Consider the following 10,000-nt stretch of genomic DNA (forward strand, 5'->3'; position numbering starts at 1 on the left):
TACCTCTGTTTACACATAAAAAGGATGAGATACGCAACGGAATTCGTAAACGGATTTCCCACTCGTTAGTTCGCATGGGATTGATGACGTGTGTGATGATGGTGATGATTGTGATGATTATGATTTTGGTGATGATCTGGGTGATTAGGATTAGGATTAGGATGGTTGGTTGGCATGATGTTGATATTGATGATGATGATGATGATGATGATGATGATGAGGGTGATGAACGGAAATGATAATGATTGTGAATGAAATGATGTTGATAATGATAATGATAATGCTGACGATGATGATGGATTAATGAAATGACGCTGATGATGATCATAATGATTATAATGATGGAGATAATTGAATAAAACGACATGGATGATAATGATAATAAAACTGATGTTGAAATGAAAAGACAAAAACAATAATACCGATGACTAAGCAAAAAAAGAGAGAGAGAGAGAGAGAGAGAGAGAGAGAGAGAGAGAGAGAGAGAGAGAGAGAGAGAGAGAGAGAGAGAGAGAGAGAGAGAAAGAGAGAGAAAAGGTAATTGAAACCTATAAACCAAACACTCAATATCCTTCTGTTTTTAATCGTTTAAAAAAAAGACTAACAAAGAAACCATCGTCACAGCGCGTAAACGAACAGGAGAGAGGTGTTCGCTATACCAATGTTATTACACCGTCATCTTCTTCGTTAGAAAACGCCTTTGATCACAAGCCATGGTTTGTCTTCAAGACCATTAACCAAGATGAATATATATTGCTCTCACTGCGTTTCAGAGAGGATTCCATTGCGTCAACAGCCATTTCCTTTTTTTCTTTTCTTTTTCTTTTTTCTAATTGTCTCGTCCTTCTGGTTATCCTCCGGAGGTGTAATTAATTTCTGTGTAGTTCCGCTTTCTTGAAGAAGAGAAAGCAAAGGGGATAATAAGCAATTGAGGCCAAAAAGGGATGAGAGTTTCCTTTGTCTGGCACCGTTGATACAACCGATTGCAGCGTATTGCATAATGTATTCGCAGATGGATTATATATACACGTTTGTATATTTTTGGATATTTTACTAAAGTTCGGCTCACGACATCCCGGAGATTCCCCGAGAATGCGGGTTCCCGTGAGCTCAGTATCGACGGGGCACGAGAGGGGGAAGGACGTGCGCTCTTGCTCCCTTCCTTGTGTGCGGCTGTCGGCTGTCTTGTTACTAAGAGTGTGTGATCAGTGCAATGGCTGACGAACCAAGATAAGCCGTAGCGAAAGTGAGTTTCCTTTTCATCGGTAATTGTATTGTATTTTGAAAATCGTCGACTTGGAAAAGAAAAAGAGAGAGAGAGAGAAAAAAAATAAAAAAAATACCGACAACAGTTTTATATCCACGGCCGTAATGTGGTGGTATCTATTTCCTTGATTACGCCTCTCTGTCATTAATACAGGTAACGTCCCACTGCCCAGACAACGCATGCCAGTTATATAACGGTGAAACATGTGTGTAAATGTGTGTGTGTATGAATGTGTGTGTATGTGTGTGTATGCATATATATAGCTATATCTATCTATCTATCTATCTATCTATATATACATATAGATAGATTGAAAGATAGATATATAGGTACAGATATAGATATATATACATATACATATATACATATATATATATATATATATATATATATATATATATATATATAGGTTGTTGTTGGTGTGTGGTGTGTTTTTGTAATCTATATAAATATAATATTAATATATATAATATATATATATATAATAAATATATAATATATATATATATATTAAATTATATTTATAAGGATATATAAAAATATACAGCATATATATACACATAAATATTCATATAAACAAATCAAGTTATCCTAATATCTATAAATCATGAATACATTCAATATAATATGGTCTGAATTCGTGTGACAAAAGTGAACGCTCGTAACAGCCCGATCGGAGTTCGTGAATAGATAATTCTTAGCGGGCATAATTCGATACCTGTTAAGAATTACAAAATGTATATTTAATAAACATACATACGTCCTCTGTTTACACATAAAAAGGATGAGATACGGAACGGAATCGTAAACGGTTTCCGCACTCTTATTCGCAATGGGATTTATGACGTGGGTATGATGGAGAGATGGTGAGGATAGAGATTTTATGATGATCTGGGTGATAGGATTAGGATTAGGGTATTGGATGCTGATGTTTATATTGGATGATGATGATGAAGATAGGGTGGGAGGATGAGTGATGAACGGAAAATGATGATGATTGTGAATGAAATGAGGTTGATAAGAAATAAATGCGACGATGATGAATGGCTTTATAGAACTAGCCTGATGATTATCATAATAGAATAATGATGGAATAATTGAATATAACACTTGGATGATAAGATAATAAAACTGAGGTTGAAAATAAAAGACAATAACAATAATAACCGATGAATAAGCAAAAAAAAGAGAGAGAGAGAGAGAGAGAGAGAAGAGAGAGGAGGAGAGAGGGACAAGGAAGAGAGAGAGAGAGAGAGAGAGAGAGAGAGAGAGAGAGAGAGAGAGAGAGAAAGGGAATTGAAACCTATAAACCAAACACTCAATATCCTTCTGTTTTTAATCGTTCTAAAAAAAGACTAACAAAGAAACCATCGTCACAGCGCGTAAACGAACAGGAGAGAGGTGTTCGCTATACCAATGTTATTACACCGTCATCTTCTTCGTTAGAAAACGCCTTTGATCACAAGCCATGGTTTGTCTTCAAGACCATTAACCAAGATGAATATATATTGCTCTCACTGCGTTTCAGAGAGGATTCCATTGCGTCAACAGCCATTTCCTTTTTTTCTTTTCTTTTTCTTTCTTTTTTTCTAATTGTCTCGTCCTTCTGGTTATCCTCCGGAGGTGTAATTAATTTCTGTGTAGTTCCGCTTTCTTGAAGAAGAGAAAGCAAAGGGGATAATAAGCAATTGAGGCCAAAAAGGGATGAGCGTTTCCTTTGTCTGGCACCGTTGATACAACCGATTGCAGCGTATTGCATAATGTATTCGCAGATGGATTATATATACACGTTTGTATATTTTTGGATATTTTACTAAAGTTCGGCTCACGACATCCCGGAGATTCCCCGAGAATGCGGGTTCCCGTGAGCTCAGTATCGACGGGGCACGAGAGGGGGAAGGACGTGCGCTCTTGCTCCCTTCCTTGTGTGCGGCTGTCGGCTGTCTTGTTACTTAGATTGTGTGATCAGTGCAATGCTGACGAACCAAGGATAACCGTACGAAAGTGGAGTTTCTTGTTTATATCGCTCATTGTATTGTATTTTGAAAATCGTCGACTTGGAAAAGAAAAAGAAAGAGAGAGAGAGAGAGAAAATAAAAAAAATACCGACAACAGTTTTATATCCACGGCCGTAATGTGGTGGTATCTATTTCCTTGATTACGCCTCTCTGTCATTAATACAGGTAACGTCCCACTGCCCAGACAACGCATGCCAGTTATATAACGGTGAAACATGTGTGTGTGATGTGTTCGTGTTTGTGTGTGGTATGTGTTTTTATCATATAGTATATGTATATGTAATATTTTTAAAATAATAGTTATATATATACTATATCATTTATATAACTATATATATATATCTATTATATAATATATTTATATATAATTAATAAAATATATATATATGAAATATATGATATATATATAAGAGTGTGTGTTGTGTGTGTGTGTGAATGTGTGTGTATGTGTATATATTAATTGTGATATATAATTTATAAATATATTATATTTAAATATATCCTATATATATATATATATACAGCATATATATACACATAAATATTCATAGAAACAAATCAAGTTATCCTAATATCTATAAATCATGAATTACTTTCATATTTATGCGTCTGAATTCGTGTGACAAAAGTGAACGCTCGCATCCGAGTCGGAGTTCGTGAATATATGAATTCATAGCGTCATAATTCGATACCTGTAATAATTACAAAAGTATTTATTAACATACATACTGTACCTCTGTTTACACATAAAAAGGATGAGATACGGAACGGAATTCGTAAACGGATTTCCCACTCGTTAGTTCGCATGGGATTAATGACGTGTGTGATGATGGTGATGATTGTGATGATTATGATTTTGGTGATGATCTGGGTGATTAGGATTAGGATTAGGGTGATTGGATGTCATGATGTTGATATTGATGATGATGATGATGATGAGGGTGGTGATGATGAGGGTGATGAACGGAAATGATGATGATTGTGAATGAAATGATGTTGATAATGATAATGATAATGCTGACGATGATGATGGCTTAATGAAATGACGCTGATGATAATCATAATGATTATAATGATGGAGATAATTGAATAAAACGACATGGATGATAATGATAATAAAACTGATGTTGAAATGAAAAGACAAAAACAATAATACCGATGACTAAGCAAAAAAAAGAGAGAGAGAGAGAGAGAAGAGTGATGAGAGAGGGAAGAGGAAGGAGAGAGAGGGCGTGAGAGGAGGAGAAGAGAGTGGAGAGAGAGAGGAGAGGAGAGAGGAGAGGAGAGAGAGAGAGGGAGAGAGAGGTTTAGAAAGGGTATTGCACCCCACAAACCCAACACACAATATCCTTCTGTTTTGAAGCGTTATAAAAAAAGACTACCAATGACACCATCGTCACAGCGAGTAAACGAACCAGTGGAGAGGGTGATCGCTATCCCAAATGTTTTACACCGTCATCTTCTTCGTTAGAAAACGCCTTTGATCACAAGCCATGGTTTGTCTTCAAGACCATTAACCAAGATGAATATATATTGCTCTCACTGCGTTTCAGAGAGGATTCCATTGCGTCAACAGCCATTTCCTTTTTTTCTTTTCTTTTTCTTTCTTTTTTTCTAATTGTCTCGTCCTTCTGGTTATCCTCCGGAGGTGTAATTAATTTCTGTGTAGTTCCGCTTTCTTGAAGAAGAGAAAGCAAAGGGGATAATAAGCAATTGAGGCCAAAAAGGGATGAGCGTTTCCTTTGTCTGGCACCGTTGATACAACCGATTGCAGCGTATTGCATAATGTATTCGCAGATGGATTATATATACACGTTTGTATATTTTTGGATATTTTACTAAAGTTCGGCTCACGACATCCCGGAGATTCCCCGAGAATGCGGGTTCCCGTGAGCTCAGTATCGACGGGGCACGAGAGGGGGAAGGACGTGCGCTCTTGCTCCCTTCCTTGTGTGCGGCTGTCGGCTGTCTTGTTACTAAGAGTGTGTGATCAGTGCAATGGCTGACGAACCAAGATAAGCCGTAGCGAAAGTGAGTTTCCTTTTTATCGGTCATTGTATTGTATTTTGAAAATCGTCGACTTGGAAAAGAAAAAGAAAGAGAGAGAGAGAGAGAAAATAAAAAAAATACCGACAACAGTTTTATATCCACGGCCGTAATGTGGTGGTATCTATTTCCTTGATTACGCCTCTCTGTCATTAATACAGGTAAAGGGTCCCATCCCATGACAAAGTCATGCCAGTTATACACGGTGGAAACATGTGTTGTAAATGTGGTGTGTTGTTGAATGTGTGTGTATGTGTGTGTTATAGGTTATGTTTATATATAAATTATATATATAATATATCTATGAGTATATTATCTAATTTATATGAAATAATATATATATATGTATATATATATTATATTATGAATTATATATATATATATATGTGTGTGTGTGTGTGTGTGTGTGAATGTGTGTGTATGTGTGTATATATATATGTATATATATATATATATATATATATTATATATATATATATCTATATATATATATTTATACTTAACCTCATGGTCTCTGGAACCCCCTCCCCCTCCCTCAATATATACAACAGCCCCCCCCCCCCCGGTCGCTGTTCCCCCCCTCATCTCCTTCCCCTCCCCCTCCCCCCTCCCCACTCTTCACTTCAAACCGACCTAACATTACCGACAACAGATCGAGGAGCAGCATTAACATGTTAAGCGACATGCAGGGTCCTCTCACACCACCAAATGAGATAGGGAGGGGGAGGGGGGTAGGTAAGAGGAAGAGGAGGTGTGTGAGGGGGGGAGGGGGTAGGAAAGAGGAAGAGGAGGTGTGTGAGGGGGGGGTGGGGGAGGGGAGTAGATAAGAGGAAGAGGAGGTGTGTGAGGGGGGGGAGGGGAGTAAATATGAGGAAGAGGAGGTGTGTGGGGGTGGGGGTGGGGGAGGGGAAGGGGGGAGAGGGAGAGGGGAGGAGAAAAAAAAGAGGTAAGGGAGTAAGGAAAGGGGTAAAAGAGGAGCATTGAAGAAGAGAAGAAGGAGGGGAGAGGTGGAAGAAGAAAAAAAAAGTGTCGAGTGCGTGCAGTGAGTGGTAAGCCAGTGGAAAGAAGTGGAATTCAAAAAGGGGCACTATGACCTGGCTGGTGTGGGTGGGGGTGGTTGGGGGGGTGGAATAGGGAGGGAGGGGAAGGGGGATGAGGGGAGTAGAGTACTCGTCTCTCCGCAAAGTGGCTTGAGATCCTGAGAAAATTTTGGAAAAAGGGGGGGAGGGGGGGAGGAGGAGGAAGGGGAAGCTGCCAAACTTTGGAGATGGAGGAGGAGGGGAGGGGGAGGGGGGGGAGGAGGGCTGGTTGAGGGGAGTAATATGAGGAGGAGGAGGAGGAGGTGTTGGTTGAGAGTAGGAGGGGGTGGGGGAAGGCTGGTTGAGGGGAGGGGAGGGGAGGGGAGTGTTTGGTTGAGGGAAAGAGGAGGAGGAGATGGAAGGAGGAAAAAGAAAAGAAAAGAAAGAAGAAGTGGTAGAGGGGAAAAAAGCAAGAAGAAGAAGAAGAAGAACTGAAGGGTAGGAGAAGGGAGAGGCAAAAAATGGGAACGAATCTTAGCAAAACGAAAAGAAGAGAGAAGCAAAGAAAGAGATAAAAGAGAAGAAAGTAAAAAGAGGGGAAAGAAGAGAAGGGAAACGAAGACCCGAGGGGAAAGGAGAAGGAAGGGGACAGGCTGAGAAAGGACGAGAATAAAGAAGAGGTGAGGATTGTGACCATTGCCTTAATGTCCTGTTGCTGCTTTCATTACTAGCATTGCAATTGTTGTTATGAATATTAAATAAAACCCAAAGGTATGTAAGCAAAATATGGTTTCAGAAATACAACTAAAATTCAACCAACCCATCGTAAACCAGTCATTACTAAGAGCTATACTATCTCAAACCAAGCAAACAAACAAACAAATAAAACACACCACGCTCAGAACAGATGCGAGAGAAAGAACTAAACAGAGAAAGAAAAAAAATCGAACGAAAATAAACGAGAACGTCAAATCAACGGAAAATCCCAAGAAAGCAAAATGAACACACAGGAACAGATAGCAACGAAAACAAAAGCAAAACGCCAGTCGCTTTGACAGGCACGATAACAAGTGAAGAAAGATGGCTTTAACTTTATTCTATTTAATTTAACTTAAAAAAAAAAATACATATATATATATTTTTGTTTTTGTTTTTGTTTTTTGTTTGTGTTATGCATATGCTGTACCGGTAAAGCACAGGCTATTCCGAACTATTGCCAGGCGTGTGAATATACCAGTATGGATGTACACGAAATGATAATGTACATGATGTACACCTAATTATAACATGGCTTTAACTTTATTCTATTTAATTTAACTTTTAAAAAAAATCTTTATTCTTTCTGTTTGTGTTATGCATATGATGTACCGGTAAAAAACAGGCTATTCCGGACTGTTGCCAGGCGTGTGAATATAACAGTATGGATGTACACGAAATGATAATGTACATAATGTACACGTAATGATAATGCACATGACATGTCGTGTGTGAGACGGTAGTGTAATATTTATAGTTGAGGTGTACACTTATTATGATATACGTACACATGCACATGAATGCACTATTAGAAATATGTATGTATACTACATAAGCGAACCGAGGTACATTCATTACATTGGTACACAAACACAGCTGTAATACATTCTCTCTCTCTCTCATTCACACATGTATATATTCACGACTGAAATTCTTTTAGTCTTTCTCTCTTTCTTTTTCTTTTTCTCGTACTCTTTCTCTTTCTCTCTCTCTCACTCTCTCTCTTTCTCTCTCTCTTTCTCCATCCCTCTCTCTCTCTCTCTCAATTTCTTCCTTTCCCGCTCTTTCTCCCTTACCTTCTCCATCCCCCTCTCTCCTTCTCCTCCTTCTCCTTTTCCTCCACCTTCTCCCTCTCCTTCTCCTTCTCTCTCCTTCACCTTCTCCCTCCCTCTCTCTCACTGGTTCTCATCCTCTCCTCTTCCCTTTCCCTCTTTTCCTTGCCTTCTCCCTCTACCAATATCTCTCTCCGTCACTTCCTCCCTCTCCTTTTTTCTCTCTCCCTCGCCCTTTCCCTTTCCCTCTCTCCCTGACCTCCTCTCTCTCCATTTCTCTCTCTCTTTCTCAATCTCTTCTCTCTCTCTCTCTCTCCATTTCTCTCTCTTTTTCTCAATCTATTTTTTTTTCTCTCTCTCTCTCTCTCTCTCTCTCTCTCTCTCTCTCTCTCTCCTCCTCTTCCCTCCACCAACTCTCTGCTCCCTCTCTCTCTCTCTCCTCTCTCTCTCTCCCCTCATCTCTAATCGCTCTTCTCAATATCTTTCTCTCTCTCTCTATCTCAATCTCTTTCTCGCTCTCTCCCTTTCTCTCTCTCTCATTCTCTCTTCTCTCTCTCACTCTCTCTCTCATCGGCCACTCCTCTCCCTCTCCTCCCTCCACTCCGCTCTCTTCTCCTCTCTTTCCTACCCGCCTCTCTCTCTCTCTTCTCTCTCTCCTCCCTCCCCTCCCTCCCTACCCGCCCGCCCTCTCTCCCCCTCCCCCTCTTCTCTCATCTGCTGCATCCTCTCTCCATCTTCGCCTTCTCCTCCACACCTCTCGCCCACGTCCATTCTTCTCCTCTCACTTCATCTCTCATCTCTCTTCTCTCTCCTCTCATCTCTCTCTCTCTCTCTCTCTCTCATTCCATCTCCTCTCTCTCATCTCTCTCCATTCTCATCTCTCCCCCCCTCACCTCCCGCCTCTCCCTCGCTCCCCCTCCCGCTCTCCTCTCTCACACTCCGTTATCCCTCTCGTCATCTCTCTCGACTCTCCTCTCTCTCTCTCGTTCACTCTCTCTTCTCTCTCTCTCCGACTCTCTCTCTCTCTCCATCTCCTCCCTCCCTCCCACCCGCCCTCCCCTCCCTCTCTCCCTCCCTCCTCTCTCCTCTCTCTCTCACTTCGCTCCTATCTCTCGTTCCTTACTCCCACACACAGGCACATGTAAGTATAGTGAAAATTCAATAAAGCTGACTTGAACATCCCTTCGATTGCATGACAAACGCTGCATGACGGAGCCACGTAGCATGACTCAAAATGGCTTACAGGTGATAAATGATTATATTAAAACAATGATAAAAAAGAGAGCAAAGAAATATGCTCCTAGTTGTGCATGACATTCCTGTATTATTGCTGCGCATGAGAGAATTTGGAAGGATAATTAGTGAAATATTTACTGGTATTTATTTAATGATACTGATAAAGATTATTTCTTAGATTATTTACATTAAAGTCGCTATTATTTCCTGTTTTGTTAAGGTGATGCAATGTTGCAGCTGTAAATATTACTGTAAATATTACTGTGATTATTTTGAACATCATTATTGCTATTATTATTATTATTATCAAATATTATTACCATTGTTGTGGTTGTAATTGTTACTATCATTATTAGTATTAGTAGTGTTGTTGTTGTCATTCCTGTTATCATTGTTATTATTGATATTATTATAATTTTTGTTATTCCTGTTGCTGATGTTATCATTGCTATGATAGTAATGATCATTATTGCTCTTGTTATTTTCATTATTATTGTTATCATTATCGTCATTGGTATATAATTTCCATAACATCACTGTTAATTTTATTATGATTATTATTTTTATCATTATTATCATCCTCATTATTACTATATCATCATTAGC

At 39.3% G+C, this 10,000-nt stretch overlaps 1 protein-coding gene across 1 annotated transcript in view; it reads left to right on the forward strand.

Moving 5' to 3' along the window:
* The first annotated feature begins 5,200 nt into the window (after nucleotides 1-5,200).
* LOC122252350 (uncharacterized) overlaps nucleotides 5,201-10,000 on the forward strand; it is a 147,284-nt gene continuing 142,484 nt past the window's right edge. Inside the window, exon 1 of the mRNA XM_086531820.1 lies at nucleotides 5,201-5,492. The gene's annotated coding sequence lies outside the window, so the exon portion shown is untranslated. The remainder of the gene's footprint in view (nucleotides 5,493-10,000) is intronic.

This window comes from Penaeus japonicus, unplaced genomic scaffold (assembly GCF_977035675.1).
Source record: "Penaeus japonicus unplaced genomic scaffold, GWHDUDI00000001_assembly GWHDUDI00000036, whole genome shotgun sequence".
NCBI lineage: Eukaryota > Metazoa > Arthropoda > Malacostraca > Decapoda > Penaeidae > Penaeus > Penaeus japonicus.